The 19,881-nt window shown below is 35.8% G+C and overlaps 1 long non-coding RNA gene across 1 annotated transcript in view; it reads right to left on the bottom strand.

The window, feature by feature from the left end:
• Window positions 1-1,005: 1,005 nt before the first annotated feature.
• Window positions 1,006-19,881, bottom strand: part of LOC144341016 (uncharacterized) — a 145,161-nt gene continuing 126,285 nt past the window's right edge. Inside the window, exon 3 of the long non-coding RNA XR_013417593.1 lies at window positions 1,006-6,670. This is a non-coding gene — a long non-coding RNA (uncharacterized LOC144341016). The remainder of the gene's footprint in view (window positions 6,671-19,881) is intronic.

Genomic DNA, 19,881 nt, shown 5'->3' with positions numbered 1-19,881 from the left:
CAGGTATGTTTTTATCAGTAGCATGAAAACAGACTAATACAACCATAGTATGTAATCAACACATTTTGCTTTTATTGATTCCCCTAATAATAAATAGCTATGTTGCCTCCAATTACCTATTTCCACAAACATACTCAGGCACGTCCCTGCTTGGAATGGGGGCAAGATTTTTCCAGAATAAAATAACAAAGATCACATTGTTGAGTAGTAAGACATAAGCATTTGTAAATCCACCACCGTGTAATTTCCTCCAGAAAGCCTACACCAGTCTATGTTCCCACAGGCTATAGATGACAAGCATCAGTTCTCCATATTCTTATCAACATGGTTTCTTTCCCATTTTGGGACTCCAATAACTGTGAAGTAGTATTTTATTTTATTTTGTATTTATCTGATTACTAACATGGTTGCACATCTATACACATAATTTTCAGTCATTTTGTACCATTTATATCCTTTGCCAATTTCCTTACTAATTTTTTCATCTTTTTGGTTACTTGGAAGACATTCTTTGTATAGTTTTAATATTAAACCTTTTGCAAATATCTTCTCCCAATCTGTCGTCCATCTGTTAATATTTTTTGTAATATTCATTGCTGGAAAAATATCCTGAATTTTTATGTTGATAAATCCATGGCAGTTAAATCCATATACATTGTGCTTTTAAGGTTCTGTAATGAAGTCTCCATAGCCCCATTATTTTTTACAGTTTTACTATTTGCATTTAAATCATTAATCAATCTGGAGTCCTCCTTTGTATATGCTATGAAATAGAAGGCCAACTTTATTTTTATACTTTTTAAGTCTGTTTTCCCGAAACAATTTATGAACCATTCAACCTTTTGCCATTGGAGATGATACCACTTTCATCTTTATCTAGTTCCCAGATTAAGGGGTCTGTTCTTGAACTCTATTTTGTTACGTTGATATTTTCACTCTTTATTTCCTATAATGTTATTATTTAAGCTTTGTAATACATTTATGTATCACTAAGAAGATATCCTGTTTCTTTTTTGTCAGATGACTTTTTCACAGATATTTTTGTATCTGTATATTTTGTATATATGTATATATGTTCGGTTCCTCAAATGTACTACTGAATATTTATTGAAATTACATTGAACTTATAGGTAAAACTTTTATATTGTTAAATACATAATAGATCTCCACATTTATTTAGGTGTTCTTTAATTTCATTTATTACAATTTTAAAATTTCTACTTTATAGATTTATTTCCACGGTTAATTTCTACATACTTTTTAAATTTTGTTGCTATTGTTTTATATCACATTATTTTTCATTTTGGCTGGCATTACTTATTTAAATGAATGCTGAAGAACTGAGAAAGTTGACCTCATATTTAGCAAACTTGTTCAGTTCTCTTATTAACACTCATTATTTGTTAATTCTACTAGAATTTCATGCAGATCACATCTCTGTAATCATCAAGTTTTACTGTTTTATTTTTTCTCAAAATTTTCAAAATCCACATTTCTTTTACATGAATTCCAAGGAATTATCCCTAATCTCAAGTGATTGACTGAAATCCAATAATTAAAATTGGACACTTGTTTTGCTCCCGATTTAAGATAATGTGTCTAAAGTTAATCTTTAAATGTGATATTTGATGTATATGCATCAAATATTTATATTTACATTATATTTTGGTATAAGTTTTTAACACATTAAGGAAGTTTCCATTTAATTTTATGAGAATTTAAAAAATACACAATATGGTAGAAATTCAACTTTATAAATTGTTTCAATTTTTAAAACATATAATGAGCTTTATAAAATTCTTATTCAGCATCTATCAAGATATTTATGTGATTTTTACTATTAATGAGTGAATTAGAACATTGAAAACTTTTACAAAGTGAAAATATTCTTCTATTCTTCTATTTATCATAAAGCACCTTTTAATATACTTTTGGATTCAGTAAGCTAAAAATGCTCACATGAAATTATTTCCATTATGTGTATGACAAAGTCCTAGGAAATGTATGTCAACCACTCCCATAGCCTATAGAAAGCTAGACTCGCCTAGCAACATATGCACACATATGACCTTAGCAGACCACTGGCCTCCAGCTGGTGAAAGAGAGAAGCTGACCTAGGTTGCAGATAGAGGAGGTGATTTATTTTAGGAGAAAGTTGTTGATCTGCTCTAAGTCTCAATTTCCCCACTGGGAAGAAGTTAGGAGAGTTTTAAGCCTAGAAAAAAGGGCGTCCTGGAGCCCTGGATATTTAGGAAAACTGTTACCCAGAGTCTGACAAAGGCCTATGAAATAAAGGCAAGAGGCCACGGTAATGACAAGAAAGTACTGTGCAGAGAAAGCACAAGCAGCCCTAGAACCACTAGAATTCTCTCATCAGCAGGGGCAACAGCATGCAGGTGGTTCTCATCAGCCAGCGAGGGGCTACCTGAAATTAAAAATTTGCCTAAGAAATTTTAAATATGCCAAAGGACCAAGCAACCCCAACAGGAGGCTGGACCACCCATTGTCAAGCGGCTTAGGGAGAGATTATCACCTGCTCCCTGGGAAGTGTGACCACATTTTCCAACAGACACCTTCAAAGGACTCAAAAAAGTACTTGTGGCCTAGTGCGGTGGCTCACACCTGTAATCCTAGCACTTTGGGAGGCCGAGGCAGGCAGATCATCTGAGGTCAGGAGTTCAAGATGAGCCTGGCCAACATGGCGAAAACCGTTTCACCTAAAAATACAAAATTAGCAGGGCGTGGTGGTGTGCAACTATAAGCCCAGCTACTTGGGAGGCTGAGTCAGGAGAATCGCTTGAACCTGGGAGGAGGAGGTTGCAGTGAGCTAAGATAGCACCACTACACTTCAGCCTGGGCGATAGGAGTGAGACTCCGTCTGAAAAAAAAAAGTATTTGCATCAAAGAATGAGTAAAGTACACACAGCCTCCAGGGTCAGAGGAAATAAATATAAAGAAGAAAATTTAAATCAATCCCAGGGAAAAAATTTGTCTTAACATTTAGGTAAGTGTGTCAGCATTCAATTTTTTCTGTACATACCTATATGTGTAGGTTTTTAAAATTACTATTAGAGAAAATACATGTAATAGATATATAGAAAGAATATAGAAAGAACATGCAATATATCTACAATAAACTTGAGTTTTTATTCTTTATGAAGTACAGAATGCTGTACATTTTACCCAGAACTCTTATCATAGGCGTTTTACTTACTAGTATTTTATCTAAAACCTGTTTAACATTTAAATTGACTGAATAAGAGTTGTCAGGTTAAAAGCAGAGAATGACCTTTTCTTTTTTTCTCACTACTGCTCTTTCTAATTTTGAACTGTTCTTATCTATCCCCGGATGAAATATTAGGCCGATCTGACATTTTTTCCTAGTTACTCTCAGTTATGAGGAAGAACTCTCATTTTTCAGGGGTTTAAAAGTTCTTTCCTGCCTAATATCTGAGTATCAACCTCTCATCCAATTGAAACCTTTTCTCATCGCCTTCTCCCCAGTCTCAAACAACTGGGAACAGGCAGGCAAATTCTTATTTCCTCTCCCACAGATTCCTTGGCGACCTTCGGTGGCTGGGATCTCTCACCCGTAGCTCCTATCCCAGACACAGTGCCTTCTCCAAAGCATTAACACACGCCTGCCCCTTTTTCCTGGCAGTCCACCTGATATAGTTTGGCTCTGGGTCCCCACCCAAATATCATCTTGAATTGTACTCCCATAATTCCCGCGTTTCTGGGGGGGACCCGGTGGGAGACGGTTGGATTGTGGGGGCGGGTTCTCCCATGCTGTCCTCGTGGTAGTAAGTCTCGTGAGATCTGCTGGTTTGATAAGGGAAACCCGTTTCACTTGGCTCTCGTTCCCTCTCTTTGCCTGCCGCCATCCACGTGAAGATGTGACTTGTCTTCCGCCATGATTGTGAGGCTTCCCCAGCCGTGCGGAAATGTAAGTGCAATTCAGCCTCTTCTTTCTTTTGTAAATCGCCCAGTCTTGGGTATGTCTTCACCAGCAGCGTGAAAACAAACCACCACACCGCCCCACGCTGACTCTTATGTTAGTACAATTTCCCAGGTAGGTGCTTTTGGTAGCGTCCTGTTCAAAATCAAGTCCCTCAAGTCCAGCTCTTTTCTATTTATGTGTTCTAGGTCTGGCCCAGGGTGTCTTCGCCCCAACATCAGTGGGTGGGCAGCAGTATCCCACTCTGGCCATCTCTCCTCTTACTCTGCCAGCGATGATAAACCCTTGAGACTTTTTTACACCAGAGTCAGGTGCCAACCCGGTGTCTACAGAAGCAGGAAGCATACATGTCAAGATTCCTAAGTGCTTTTCCAAAAGCCCTCCTCACATGGCTTCAAAAGAAATACTCCACTTTCCCAAAACTCTTTGTCCAGGGAAATTCCCGTTTTTAAAATGTCTTCTAATGAATTCATTCATTTTTATATAAATACATCATATATAAAATGCATCTAAGAATTATTAAAGGTGTATGATGGTCTAGTGGTGCAGAGTTTTAGGACATGCCTTTTGCAAGTAATTTATGGATGGTCTAAAACTCCATTTGAGAATAAGATAGCACTTGGCCACCACAAAACTTTGCCTCTATTTTGGTGCTTCAGCAAAAACTATAAAAATAAATATTTGTTAAGCTCTTTAGATGTGATGTTTAAAGTTGTTCAATACATAAATTCATTAAATGCATCACTAATTATTTTCTCCATGCCTTTGTACGATGGAGGTTGTCTTTATAGGCTCTGTACTCATTCTTTTATATAAAAAAGTGTATTGTTTATTATGCACCAGTCACTGTACTATGAACTAGAATAGTAGTAGAAGATAAAGCTGAAAGGCCCTACGCTCACGCAATTTACATTCTAGGAAGGGAAGCTGACTTAAATAAATAAACAAATAAGTAGTTTTCTGTTAGGTAAATACTATAACAAAACAGAGAGACTGATAGGAGTAAGAACTGCATAAAGTGTAGTTAGAAAAGCACAATGCATTGACATTTAAGCTGTTGTTTTTAAAAAGTGACAGAGGCCAGGTGCGGTGGCTCATGCCAGTAATCCCAGCACTTTGGGAGGTGAGGCAGAGGCAGGCGGATCATGAGGTAAGGAGATCGAGACCATCCTGGCTAACCCGGCGAAACCCCGTATCTACTAAAAATAAAAAAAATTAGCCGAGCATGGTGGCATCTGCCTGTTGTCCCAGCTACTAGGGAGGCTGAGGCAGGAGAATTGCTTGAACCCAGGAGGTGGAGGTTGCAGTGAGCCGAGATCACACCACTGCACTCCACTTGGGCAACAGAGCGAGACTTATCTCAAAAAAAAAAAAAAAAAAAAAGTGACAGAATGAGGCACGTATATACTATGGATAAAGCATTCTAGACAAAAGAAAAGCGAACGCGTGAGCTTTACAAAGAGGCACGTTGTCTTGTTCAAGGAACAGAGGACTGCCAATGTATTTGATTATAAATGACAAATCTACAGGTAAAGCTTCTAAGTTACAATCTCCTTTTTCTTATGATCCATTTTCTTGATTGATAAAAGTCACATCTCAATCTGCAGCTGGAGGGCAAGATAACAAACACTCTTTTTAGGGCTTTTTTTTTGTTGTCTGCCAGCATTTATTTAATGAAGTTTTGCTAGAAGTAGGCAAGACTGCCACCTTCTCAATTGTCCATCTCTAGAAAACTCTGAAACAATTAGAATGCATCCAAGGAAAAAGAATTATGTAAGTTACCAGGTTTAAGGATGAAATTTTCTAGACTCTTGCCCATTGAGGTAGGAGGCAGTACTCGACTCTGGAGCAGGGACTTGGAAACTGGACTGGATTGAGGACTAGTTAAAAGGTCCAGGGCATCCGGGGCAAAAGCAACATTACATAAGATATGCCCACCAGTGTGCTACATCAGTTTACCATTGCCACGGCAACACCCGGAAGTTACCATCCCTTTCCATGGCAATGACCCAACGACTTGAAAGTTACCATCCTTTTCCTAGAAATTTCTGCATCATCCCACCTTAATTTGCATATAGTTAAAAGTGGGTATATGACTGCAGAACTGCCTCTCGGCTGCTACTCTGAGCTCACTGCCTATGGGGTGGCCCTGCTCCACAAGGAGAAATACCTCTGCCGCTGCTATATGCTGCTGCTTCAATAAAAGTTGCTGTCTCACACCACTGGCTCCCCCTTGAATTCTTTCCTGGGTGAAGCCAATAACCCTCCTGGGCTAAACCCCAGTTTGGGGGGTCACCTGCCCTGCATTGCTGTCAAGTTACTCAAATGCAGATGACTGTATTTAAGTAAGAGATTAAACCATAGACTTTAGATTGTCTTTGATTATTAGCACTTTAATTTTCTCTAGGTGCGTGTGTGTAAACTTCATTCAATATTTATAGTGTCTCATTTTCATCAACAGTTTCTTAGAATATAATTTGTTTAGGTTGTAAATAATTTTGGCCCTGCGTGAGCTCATAGTCACTTGGGGTGAAGAGAAAACAAATTGCAGATCATCGAGTTGCAGAGAGGCTGTGCTAAAAGTGAGAAGATGCCATTGGTGTAATGTGGTAGTCTTAAAGACGGCACCAAATTCTTTTACCTTCCTCCCATGAAGAGCTTCCATTTCCGTCCCCTCTTTGCGAATTTGAGCAGGGTTGTGACTGTTTTGACCTGTAGAAAACAGAAGAAGTGATGTTATGTGACTTCCAAGACAAGATCCTCAGAGGCATAAGGTTTCCATCTGGCTTTCTGGAACCTCTACTATCTGGATGTTCCCTCTCAGAACACAAGCCCTGGGAGCCAGCAGCTGTACGGTGAGAATGCCAAGCCTTATGGGAAGAGGACGTGTAAGTGGTCTGATGGAAGTCCCCGCTGAGCCTGCCAGTCATCCCCAGCCCAAGAACCCAACTTGCAGATGGAGAAACCTGCAGATGACTCAAAAGTGTGAGTCACCTCCAGCCAGTCAAGGCTTTCCAGGGTAGGCCCTGACATGGAGCAGAGAAAACCATGCCTGCAATGTGCCTTTACTCCTGACCCGCATAATAAAATGGTTGCCATTTTGTCACTAAGTTTGGGGTGGTTTGTCATGTCACAATAGATAAATAGAATAAAATAGATAGTGATCATATATTTCAGAATTTTCAGATGGCCTTCATTTCAAATATTCAGTAACTTTCAATCCTTCAAGATCCTTTAGATTATCAGATATTGGCCTAAAGCTTTCTTCTGATAAGAGCAGTCCTTAGACCACTTTTTCTGGCTGGGCAAGTTGAGGAAGGCTTCAAAGAGGAGGTAATGTTTGTCAATATTATTGAAAAATGGCCAGATTCATTTCATGTATTCATGAAATAAACACCACTATGCAGGGCCAATACCTAGAAGCCTTTAATGCTTTGAAAAGCACCTAAAAATCATTTCTCAATTGCATATTATTTGATCTTCAGTTTTGTCATCTGCCTGCACTTGGTACAAATTCTGTGTCACTCTAGAGGTAATTTTGCAAGGCAAGCCAGTCAGTATTGTGACAGCGGATGATGGAAAAAGGAATGCTGCCTTCTTTTGTCCCTACAAAGCATAAGAGGGAAGGGGAGAGGGGGGCACTTGCAAGGATTCTGTTGCTTTTTCATCTTTCTGTTATCATAGTCTGTGTCAGCTCCTCAATGTATGGGGACCATTTAGTCTTTGCATCTGCAAAAAACAGGCCATTTTTTTTCTTTTTGCTAACCTAATTTTTAAAAATCATTTAATTGGGCCCAGAGGCTGTGCAATGGAAGGATATGGAGTTTGGGAAAAATAAAACCAATGAGTGAACCAGGACATTTTGTGTTCTTTAAGCTTTTAGGAGGACAAGTGCTGAGGACACTGTAACATTATTATTATGACTGATTAGCCGCCAACAGCATGATTTCAGAAAGAAAAGGAAGAAAAAAAGCCAGTTATCATTACACACAAGCAGCTTACTGTCAGTCCTTGAAAATAAAAATTTGAGATAGAAGACAATGAATGCTATATTCAGGCATCATTAGTCTATTCTCTTTATGTAGATTTTGTATTACTCTGTTTATTATAAATATGTTTCACATGTCACTTTTCTTCTGAGTATTTCCACTTTATTTTTTCTCTACCCCCAGATTTCTCAGCACCAAACTCTTAGCTGCTATCTTTTCTGGCAAATACAAATCCCAGAAGGTGTCTCCTGCCACAATATCACAACTAATTTTCTCCTTTCAATTAAAGGTCATAGTTTGTTTGAAAGAGCAAAAAGAACTGCAAGAAGCATATTGACATTGTGTAAATGAGAGCTGAACATCAAGGAATGTACAGTTAATGAACAAAAGATCATTGCTTAGTGTCTAACTGCAGCATTAAGGCTCCGTATTGAATTCACTGAAAAGGTGATGTGACAGAGGACAAACGGGACTAGGTGAGGGGTTTCACCTTGTTCTGTGGGGGCTCCAACCTCCTCTATCACTTCCTATGTATTGTTTTATTCTCACAACTTAAATGTCTATTTGAGGGGGAAAAATGCATTCTTCTGTCTTGTGCAGAGATATATAATATAGTGCTTAGAACATGTGTACTGGTTTATATTATTAAATACAATAACTTGCATTTTTATCCAGTGGGCTAAGAAAAACATATTTAAGGAGAAAAGGCCATTCTGAAGCACATTTTTAAGTGTTAGGGCTATTGATTCGAAGACTACATGTTGTAAGTGTGTAAATATTAAATGTGAATATAACTATATTTTATGATTTAATTGCTAATAAGAAAGCAGAATGATAAACATCTAAGAGGAAATGTGTAAAAACTGAATTGCAGGAATGTATTTTTATCTTAGGTCAAAGAAAAATTACTGAAGATACTTGTTAAAGATGATAAGGAAGACTGAATTCAAAATGAGCCACCACAATGGGGGGTGGAGCAGGTGAGAGACCCTGGACTTAATTCCGGATACAATAAGAGAAAAGGATTAATAGCAAAGGAGCAGGGTCAGGGGTTGGTGGATGGACAATTACTAGGAGGTATGGTAATTATTTGTTCAGCTGACCTAAGGAGTTTTGCTGAAGACAGGCCAGGTGATAAAATTCAGAGAGCAGTCAGACCAAGAATTGGGGGTGGAGGGGGGCTTTCGTAAATTGACTCAGCACGATTCTTGCTAAAGCTGGACAATGCAGAGATGAACACAGAAGCCCAAAAGTCAGGGCCTAACTGAGAAGAGTTCAGAGCATCCTGAAAAGAGTTTGGTGAAGGAGAGAATCATTGTCACATAACAGTGTTTTTAGTTAGATACATACTTTGCAGTTAGTTATGGTATGTTGATAGAGTTACACGTGAGTGTGAGTGTGTGTACGTGTGCATGTGTAGGTATGTGTGTTTTCCATAAAGAGGACATAAAATGTATTTTATACTGTAAATTTCAGTATGTATCTTTTCATTGGAATGTCAATTCAGTGTTTGCTAATAGCTCACAGATTTATGTTTGTGAAAAAGTAAATACTGGTTGTTAGAAAAGGAAGTTGTTACATTGTTTTCTGAGATGAAACAGTTATAAGGTACATAGAAATCTTACCTTTAATGCAAACTTTATGTTTTAATCCTTCATAAAATTTGACTGTCAGCTGCCAGGTATACATCATTACCAGCACTGTAGTAATCGATTTTAAAATATTTTAGTGTTAGGAGAGATTAATCATTTGTTTAGGTTTTATAATTTAAAGACCCTAGGTGTATGTTTTAATAACCACTCATGTAAAATTTAAAAAATACAATTTCTACTGATCCAGTACTAAAGATGCTAATAGATGAATAATGTGTATTAAAGTGCACATTTTAGAAAAAGTGAACATTTCAAAAAGGTTAAAAGAACAATTTTGTTATATCATCTTTCAATGTTCATTTAATTTCTATGGATCATTCTCCTTACCTATAAAAATTAAGGTTTAAATTAATATGCCTTTATCTTTATGGTGCTATTGCTAAAAGTCAATTGCTCACATAAATATTCTTTGTCTAACAATTAGAGACAATCTGTTTAGTAACTGACAAGTTCAATCTTTTGATTAACAAATTAACTTTTTTGAAAATACAGATATAGAGGTAATATACAAATATGTAACATAAGCTTTATCCTAAAAACACTTTAGCATTTACCTCAAGTGGCAAATCTAACACACATGAAAGGATTCCAGACAACATAAAATTAGAACAAATGTGTATTAGATGAGATACAAAAGCTGAGAAAGCTCACAGGCGAAAGAGATCAAGGAGTTTTTGTGGATAAAGCTCTCCCATCTGACAATTCAGGATATTTAATGCTTTCTGTTAACCATCTCATTGTAAATGTATACCTAAATTCTTCCTGTAAAGATGTAACTACACTTAGAAATGAAAGTAAGGGAAGTTCATCTGTTTTTCATTTTAAGAAGTGTTCATTGACAAAAATTAAACAATTTCCTTTGAAAAATGTGATTTCACTTACATTTTTTAATGTGCAATTTACAAAAACAGAGTATTAGTAATAAATGAAACATTCACAAGTTTTGGTGTCACAAAGATCAAAGAGAATAAGGCAAATCTTATTTGTTAGATTTTCACACTCAGATTTAGAAAGTAAATTATTCTAGAGGAAGGGGTTATCCCTGAAAGGACAAAAAAGATTTCCACGTCTGAGCGATGCACACTGGTTGAGAAGTGGTAAAAGGTTCTTGTTTGTTTGTTTGTTTTGAGACGGAGTCTCGCTCCGTCACTCAGGCTGGAGAGCAGTGGCATAGTTATTGCAGCCTCCGCCATCTGGGTTCAAGAGTTTCTCCCACCTCAGCCTCCCGAGCAGTAGAGATGGGGTTTCACCATGTTAGCCAGCCTGGTCTCAAACTCATGGCATCAAGGGATCCTCCTGCCTTGGCCTCCCAAAGTTTGGGATTACAGGTGTGAGCCACCACGTCTGGCCAATAAAAGGTTCTTCAGACAGAGTTCACATTTTTAATATGGGCCAGCAGTTCTATAATATGGCCCTTAAAATTTCAAGGCAAGAAAATTTAGATAATAATTCGTTATGTGATCACTTCGAGCAAAAACTCAAAATACAATGTTTAACTTACACAATAATAATAGTGGAACTCTAAGCATCTGAGAGCCTAGCAGGATGAGAGTAGATGGAAAATATATCAGAGAGGACTTTCTACCAATCTTCAAAATTAATCCAGATGAGATCTTACTGTGGAGAAGATAACTTGGGGCAAACAAGGAAAATTATACGAAAAAGATATAATGGATCTGTATTAGTGGGGATTAGACAGATGAAATGTGTAACAGGTGGAAAGAAAACAAGAGGACTTTTCATGGATGATCACCAAGTGACTTTCCAGTCCTATATATAGGACACAATTAATCAATAAATATTCCCTAGCAAATTCTACATTCTAACATGAAGATACGTAATATCCTAGAGGAACAGAGTGCATGGAATATAAATATGAAACAGGTCTGAAAACAAAGTGGAAAAATGCTAGTTATATACCACATGAGAGGAAAGTTCAATTTTAAAATAGCCATTTAATAAAATATGAATACTACTTAACACAGATATATCTTAAAGAAAAAAAATTTTAAGAGTTAGATGCATTCATAAAATCAACAGGATACTATAAAATGTTCACATTTTTTCAATGCCTTTTTAAAAGGAACATAAGAGACCAATCACGCCTGTAATCCCAGCACTCTGGGAGGCCAAGGCAGGCAGAGGAGGTCAGGAGTTCAAGACCAGCCTAGCCAACATGGTGAAATGCCGTCTGTACTGCAAATACAAAAATTAGCCAGGTGTGGTGGCACATGTCGTAGTCCCAGCTACTTGGGAGGCTGAGGCAGTAGGATCACCTGAACCTGGGAGGTAGAGGTTTCAATGAGTCGAGACCACGCCACTGCACTCCAGACTGGGTAACAGAGTGAGACTCTGTCTCGAAAAACGAAAAACAAAACAAAACAACAAAAACAGAAGGAACATAAGAAAACATAGATTGTACAAAATTGTACATCAAATTATACTTTCTTTGTCATTTCCCAACATCATCTCAGTAATAATAGTTGGATAACTTTAGCAGTTATGGGTAAATAAGAATTAGATTAAAATTGGAAAAGATAAATCCAGTGGACTATTTATGACCCTTCATAAACCATAAGGCACTAACAAATTTAGATAAATGAGGGAGGAAAATGATCACACAAGTTCAATAAATTATTTAACTGATAGCATAATTGAAATGAATATTTTGCTGTGAGAATAAATGTTTATTACACAAGAAAAGCATGTTAGAGAAAAAGACGAAACTGAGTAAACCTCCAAAACAAATAAAACATACTTCTGTATTAATAAAATTGGGTTTTTGATTTGCTTTTGCAGACTTAATAAACATGACAGAGGAAATGACTAGATTTCAGGAATTAATTATGTTTGGCCACTGAATGCAATGGAACCAACACTGGAAGTGAATAGTTAATATCACTGTTCTTACTAATTCATTCACAAGAAAGGACAGAAAAGCAAAATATCAAAGGAGCACTGGGAATGACTCTACTAATAGTGCAGACCCTTTGGGCAAAAAGAGACTCAGAAGTGTACTTTACTCAAAAAGACCATTAGACTGTAACTTTATTAACTTACAATACAGGACATGGCAATGGGCACCAGGAGGAATTCTCTGAACCCAGAGCAACAAGAGTACATTCTCCGAGCAGAAGACAGGTGGTTTGCGATCCATTACCCAACTGCTTTATCTCCAAAGGGAAAAAAATAGTAACCTCTACGGTTTTCTGTGTTCACATTAAAATAAAGCATACACAGACCTCAAATTTACTACACTTTCCAAAGAACCACGGATATGTATTTCTTTCACATTTAAATTTTAACCAGATGTAAATAATGCAAAACACATTTTAAAAAATTTTTAATAATTTTTTAATATAAAACAAGTCATATTGTGGAATTTATATTCTAGTATGAATATACACATTAGTGAAAATTTTTTAAAAGATATCAATTTGAGTACATTTTCTATAAATTTAATGTATCATGATATACTATAAATGATATACTATAGTGAGTGCTGTAGTAAAAGTCATTTGTAATGGCTCTAGAGAAAAGAACTAGAAATTATATTGCAAATTTAATTTAACTTGCTTTATTTGAAGAAATATTATTTAAGCCAGAAGAAAATTCACTGGAAACATTAAAAAAATCATACGTTACGTTCTTCATAAAATAGTAATACATTTTCTTTACAAAAGAAAATGTTTGAACCTATTAGACAATAGAACAAAGCTTGATCTCAAAGTAAATCAGAGAATAGTAGTAAATATGCCTAATATATGGGTCTGCTAACAAGATAATGTATGGTCATTACAATGTATACTTTGCTAAAAGAAGTAATTTGTTCCAATTATTCAAAAAAGTTAAAATTTTTACTATCCGAACAGGATAACATTACTGTTAGTGATTACTACATCTTGAAATTTTCTGGAATAGACATATAAAGTGGGTCTGAGTACATGAATTGGTAGGGATAAAGGGGTGCTAGTGCCAAAATAGGTTTATTATGCTGTTACTTATACCCTAAGGTATTGCGAATAATTGTAGATTTTTTAAAAAATAATAGAAAATTACTCTTTAATATTTTTTCAAACAATTCACTTCGCTTTATAAGGCAAGGAATATCTTCAGGGAAATTTTCAAGTAAGATTAAGCATGGAGACAGACTGCCTCAAAACATTTGCATGTACTTGCAAAAGAGGCATCAATGCAGAGCCTTTGTTAACATTTTCGTTTTAATTACTAGCTAAATTGCACTTATTTGTAATCATGAAAATCAGCACCCTGAAAGTTATTTTTAAAGATTGTACTCTACAGAGAAATCATTGTTGTTGTTGCATAACTAAAACCTTCATCTCATATGCAACACCTAGCATTTGGGAATTGGGTTTTGTGACTTTTCTCCTCATTTGGTACACACAGAAATTTACACAATTCAAAAATTAAATAATCTACTTTATCTGTATTTCAATTTTAACAGTTACATACCAGACACAAGGAATCGAGTCAATTACCTGGCTGAAACTAAATATGTTCTCATTTAATATCACACAGGGTAAGTTAGGAAAATTTAGTACTCTCTTTTAATTGTTTATTTGGACACTTACTGTCACATGGATAAGATTATATGTGAATTTGTTGGGATTTTACTGGGCTTAATACCTGGGTGATGTAATAATATGTACAACAAAGCCCCAAGACACGTGTTTACCTGTGTAACAAACCTTCACATGTACTCCCAAACCTAAAATTTAAACAATTTAAAAACTACCTGAATATCTTACATTATGAGTAAAGCAACCAAAAAGATTGTCTTATTGATATTTGAGTTTTCTTGGAATTAAAATGTAAATGGCATCCCAGGCAATTTTTGAGAGGCGGAATTTTATTTTTCATCCACATCTTAATTTTTTGAACCTCACCAATTGGTATCTTACTGTAACATTTGTTAAGAGGCTGGGATTATGTAAAAATGTTATGTGTATTTGTGTTTTCTGCAGCAGTTAAAAATATGCACATATTTTACACACATAAGCCTGATTTGTTTTGAGGTTTTGGCTCTAAAATGCAGAGATGACTGCTACTCTAAGACGTTGAATATATTTTATCTAAAATACAGCACTAAACTTTCAAGTAAACAATAAAATATACCTTACATTTGAGAGACAACATTTTATTTTCCTTACACAGAATGCTATAAGCAATGATTTTTGCCAAATGTTATTTGAACATAGCAACATTTACCAAAAAAATAAAACTACTTAGTATTAAGAAATTTGTTTCACTCTTTTTAAATTATATCAATGAAATTCAATCATCTCTACTTGAGGGGGAAAAAATCTACAAATTCAAATGTATACACATTCAGAACATGCATTTTGTTATAGTAAATGGACTTTTTAATGATCCATTCAGTGAGGAAAATTTGTTTCCCAGCAGAAATTCCATAGATTTCAAAACTCTGAATGCACAATAATAAAATTACTCAAGCTCAGGTATTGCCTTTTTTATTATTTTTAGCATCGGCCATTCTTCCATGAAAGCACATTCATTTGTTCTGTCACCTAATTATCATCATGGCAAGTTATGACAAACCAAATAGATTGGGTAGGGAGTCAAAGATAACATGTTTGTTCGCAGAAATAATCGCATCTGTTTGCCTTCTTCTCCAGACACCTCTCAGCCATTTTACTATCTCACTCTCTGAAACTCAGATGAAAGCCCAGTTGCATTGATCTGAATCATTCTGAATACAATCTGCATTTTATGGAAAACTCAGGAATGTGAATATCGAGTATGCCAATAGAACTGACTCTCCAAATTGGGGGATTTTTGAAACTTTATTTTATATATATATAGTGAAAACACCCCTAAATGTTTATTTTAAATTCCCTTTGTATTTTGCTTCAGTTATGTTTAAATTAGAAAAATGCAATGCAATAGAGCAGATTCGCCTGCTTTAGCAAACATGACCAGGATTGTGTTTCACTTCATTTTAAGTTATTACCATGACTACTGTCTTTCTCACACAAATTAATGAATAACGTTATCAAATAAATTTATGAAACATCACTGTGATTTGAGTTGGGAAGTTTAGTACCAGTGCACTTTATAATTTATAACAGTCTAAAAAGTGGGTACAATTTGTTAAAGACTACCATTAACATCCCAGCTTTGAAAGCTTAAATTTAGTTATTCAGATTAATCAGAAACTCTCATTTATCAATGGAAAATATTCCTGAAATGTAAAACAACAGTACTTTAATATATTGTTTTTATAATTATGTAAATCATCTTTGAATGGCAAAAGTTGATGTGTATATTTTTTATATATAGGACTCTCAGACTACTTAGACTCTGGAAATTTCCAGAGCAAAATCAAATCAGGAGTTTAATGGAACCTGCCTCAAGACAGCACTTCACTCTGCATTACACACTGCTGTAAGTCATTTAAACATGGTTCAGTCTACAAACGTTTATTGACTGCCATTTGGGTGCCTGTCATTGTGCTAAAATGCGAAGAACATGGAAAAGATATTCCATACCTCAAAGAGCTACAGAGCTACAACCAGTGGCCAACCCACCCAAGCAAATCAGTCCCATTTTATTACCGTTGTAAGGAAATATGCTGGATGCAGTGGGAGTAACGAGGAAGAACACACAGCCCAACCTGAAGCAGGGCAGGGAGGGCTTGTCATAGAGGCTGGCACCTCCGCTGTCCTTGGTGGCTAAGATGAAGTAAGGTAGTCTGAGAAGACAAAAAGTTCTGTTGTTGTTGTTCATTTGTTCTGAGGTAACAGCAACCGCATGAACAGAAAGATGACAGGCCTGCAACACAGTCCATACGGTTGGCTCAGAATTTGGTGATTTCCATTCATCAAGGCAACATATGCTTATTTTAATAATTTAGTAGTTTCTATACGTTGTCTATGTTCTTCATTTCTATATGTGTAAATTTATAAATCAAAAAAAAAACTACCAACATCAATTGATGTTAATATTTCTGTTCATCGTTTTTTCAAGGTAGCTACATAAATTTTACTAAATTGGAGTCATTGGATGTATGTAGTTTGATACCCAGTTTTCAACTTAATATTGCAAACATTTTCACATGCCATTAAATATTTTAAGTTATCTTTTAAAATTCTTTATTAGCAACTGCAAAATATGCCATCATCAAAATGTACCAAAGTGTATTTAATTGTGGCCTTCATTTTGGCATTTAGTGATTTATACATTTTTTAAGAACTATGAAAAATCAATATACATACATGTATAATATCTCTGATTATCTTTTAACGTAGATTTTGAGAACTAGGATTATGGGGGAAAGAATACATTTTTAGAGATTTTCGTATGCATTCTCCAACTGCTTTCCAGGAAGAATACAATCTTACCAGTAGTATATGAGCGGTTTCATTGTCTAAGTATCTCTTATCATACCTATATGTTTATTAGCTGGATAACTAACTGTTTTATCTTGGTCTAACTTTGCATTTTGAATATCAAAGTAAACATGAAGGCTTTTGTTCACATTATATGTAGTAATAATTCTTATTAAGCCACTATGACAGCATGAGCTCATGGGTAACCTGAAAACTTAGAAAGAAAAAATCTGATACTTAAAACTGTGTTTTTCAAAAGAGGATAGCTTTTGTCAGTAACTGAGATTTTTTGAATCACTCCTTATCAAATGACTGGCCATGTGCTATATTAATAAAGAAATACATAGCAGAAGTAAAACTGAAGTTACGGAATATCAAATTCACCTTTACTGCTTGACTTTCTCATTCACACTTTTTTCATTATACTACAAATTGAGATTATGTAATATTGAACTTCCTTTAGAATTCAGAGTATTTCTGTACATCTTCTCATGCTTCAGCATAACCTAAAATGGGACAAGTTCTCTTAGCAGATATTTTTTCAAGTCCAAAAGAAGAACTTTGAATAAAGTCTCAAACTCCAGGGTTAATCTCCTTGACCAACCAGTAACCAACAGTATTTCCAACTAAGGTTACAACCATGCAGTAGATTCAGAAATGGCATCAACAATGTTTAATGTCAAAATGTAGTCAAAGCCAACATTTGCTATAACTGAGAAAACCATGATATAGGTGCCTTTGTTTGCTGTAGATATGAACAACATTAATTTACTCTGAAGAGATTCTTAGGGAGGTTGCAGAACTCTGGAGTTCTAGAGAATACAAATACCTGATTTAATGTTTGAAGATTCTATAAAACATACATGTATATAAAATTGATTCTATAAAACAAATATACACACACACACACACGTGAAGATTCTATAAAACAAATATACATATATGTGAAGATTCCACAAAACATATATACCACCACTTGAATCTTACACTCCTGAGGATAATTAAATTTAGCTTCTGCAAGAAACAGACTTCACAGTTTCCATGGCTTAAAACAACATAGATGTATTTCTTGTCCATCTGAAATCTGATACAAATCCTGTTTCATGTTGCTACTCTGCCATCAGGAACGCATGCGTCCCAAGTCACAGGAGAAGAGAGTGATGGCGGAGACGCACCTGCTGGCTTCACTTCTGCTGGAAGTGATGTCATTTCTGCTCATAGTTCATTAATCAGAACAAGATGGAAGGCCAGAGAATGCAAAGAAATAGAGGGAAATCTAGGTTTCTGCCATGTATCTCAACTAAAGGCTATGCAATTTAAAAATTTGTAATATGTAGAAGAATTAAGAGAGGTTAGATCTCTGCCACAAAATGGTTACTAGATGAGTCCTCAATCTTATACTCGAGATTTTGTGAAACATAAAAAGTTTAAGACATAATTCCTACCCATGAAAATCCTAAAATGTATAATAGAGTTAAGGAGTCAATGCAAAATGTATCAAGATTTAAGAACTATTTTTTCTTTGCAGCACAGAAACAGAAACATTTACTATTAAAGAAGGAGATATATGAACAATTACAGTGGGCTTCATAAAAAAGGTGTGTGAGTTAGTCTCTCAAGGACAGGATGGTGAGACTGACATAGGAGTGGGGAAAATAAAGTACATTAGAGGCAAGATGACGGGCTCCAGGGAAAGCAAAGGCAAGAAGGGCTATGACAGCTTCAGAGAACCTTAAGGAAACAGGCCTAATTAGATAGAGAGAACATTTTGAGAAATCATGGGAAACAAAATTAAATACATGGAGCAGAGAATCTTGTAAACCACACAGAAGAACTTAGAATTGGTACAGTACAAAACTGGGAAACATTTGAAGTTCTTGAGCAAAAGCCTGAGATTTCCTGTTTAAGAATTATACTGCACTTCTCTCCACGAGGACATGAAGTGGCCTACACAGTACAATATGACGCAAAATTAGGCATCAGGGAATAAAACCAAGCATTGTCTGCTTGACGAATTTAATGGACTTAATGAATTTAATGAAACAGAAGGAAGAGATGGTGGGCTACACACTACTTGAAACAGCTGGATGCTGATTACTTGGCTGTGCCGAATTTCACTCTTCATTTTCTTACTTAAAACAAAAAGGAAAATAGATTAGGTTAAATAATTTTCACTGGTTGGACCAAAAATAAAAAATAAAAATCCACAAGACCCTCACTCACATAGGTCACGGTAGGAGCAGTGTTTGAGGAAGATTTGTCTGGCATCAGTCTGAAAGGTGAGTTGGAGCAACTGGGCAGGAGAGGTGGAGGGAGCAAAGACATAGTGAGGGCCCCTGCACCACAGTGGCCAACATAAACCCAAAACACTAAACTAGTAGGGTGGTGGTGGTGGTGAACCCACTGTGGTAGGAACTGTCTTTTGTGAGTGTCTCACTGAAGTCCCTAAATATTCTCCGAGAAATAAGTGTTACTAAAGGAAGTCGAAGGTGTTCTAGAGTCTTCACAAAGACATCACTGCAACCAAAACCTGAAGCCATTTACTAAGCATGCCAAATGTAGAGTCCCTTTACATTCTGTCAGTGAGCATAACATGAATGTTGCTAAAACTTCACAAGTGCTAACAATGATTATTTAGACAAAATAAGAAGATCATGTACATGAATAACTTACCATGACTAATGGTTGCTTGGGGAACACCCAAACTTCATTCAGAAAATCTCACAATCTTAAAGCCCTAAAGAAATGTTTAGAGATCATTCATAGAGCCTTCTACTCACACAATGTCGCATCTAAATCATTATAATGATTTCTATTTTAGAGTCTTTTGGAACAGAAGATGACATACTCTCTAATCGATAGGTGATATAGACACTGTAAAACATATCTATTTGCAGATTGCTATTTTTATA

The sequence above is a fragment of the Macaca mulatta genome, chromosome 5 (assembly GCF_049350105.2).
Source record: "Macaca mulatta isolate MMU2019108-1 chromosome 5, T2T-MMU8v2.0, whole genome shotgun sequence".
NCBI lineage: Eukaryota > Metazoa > Chordata > Mammalia > Primates > Cercopithecidae > Macaca > Macaca mulatta.
The sequence above is the reverse complement of the archived record's forward strand: the minus strand, read 5'-3'. Positions and strand labels throughout refer to the sequence as shown.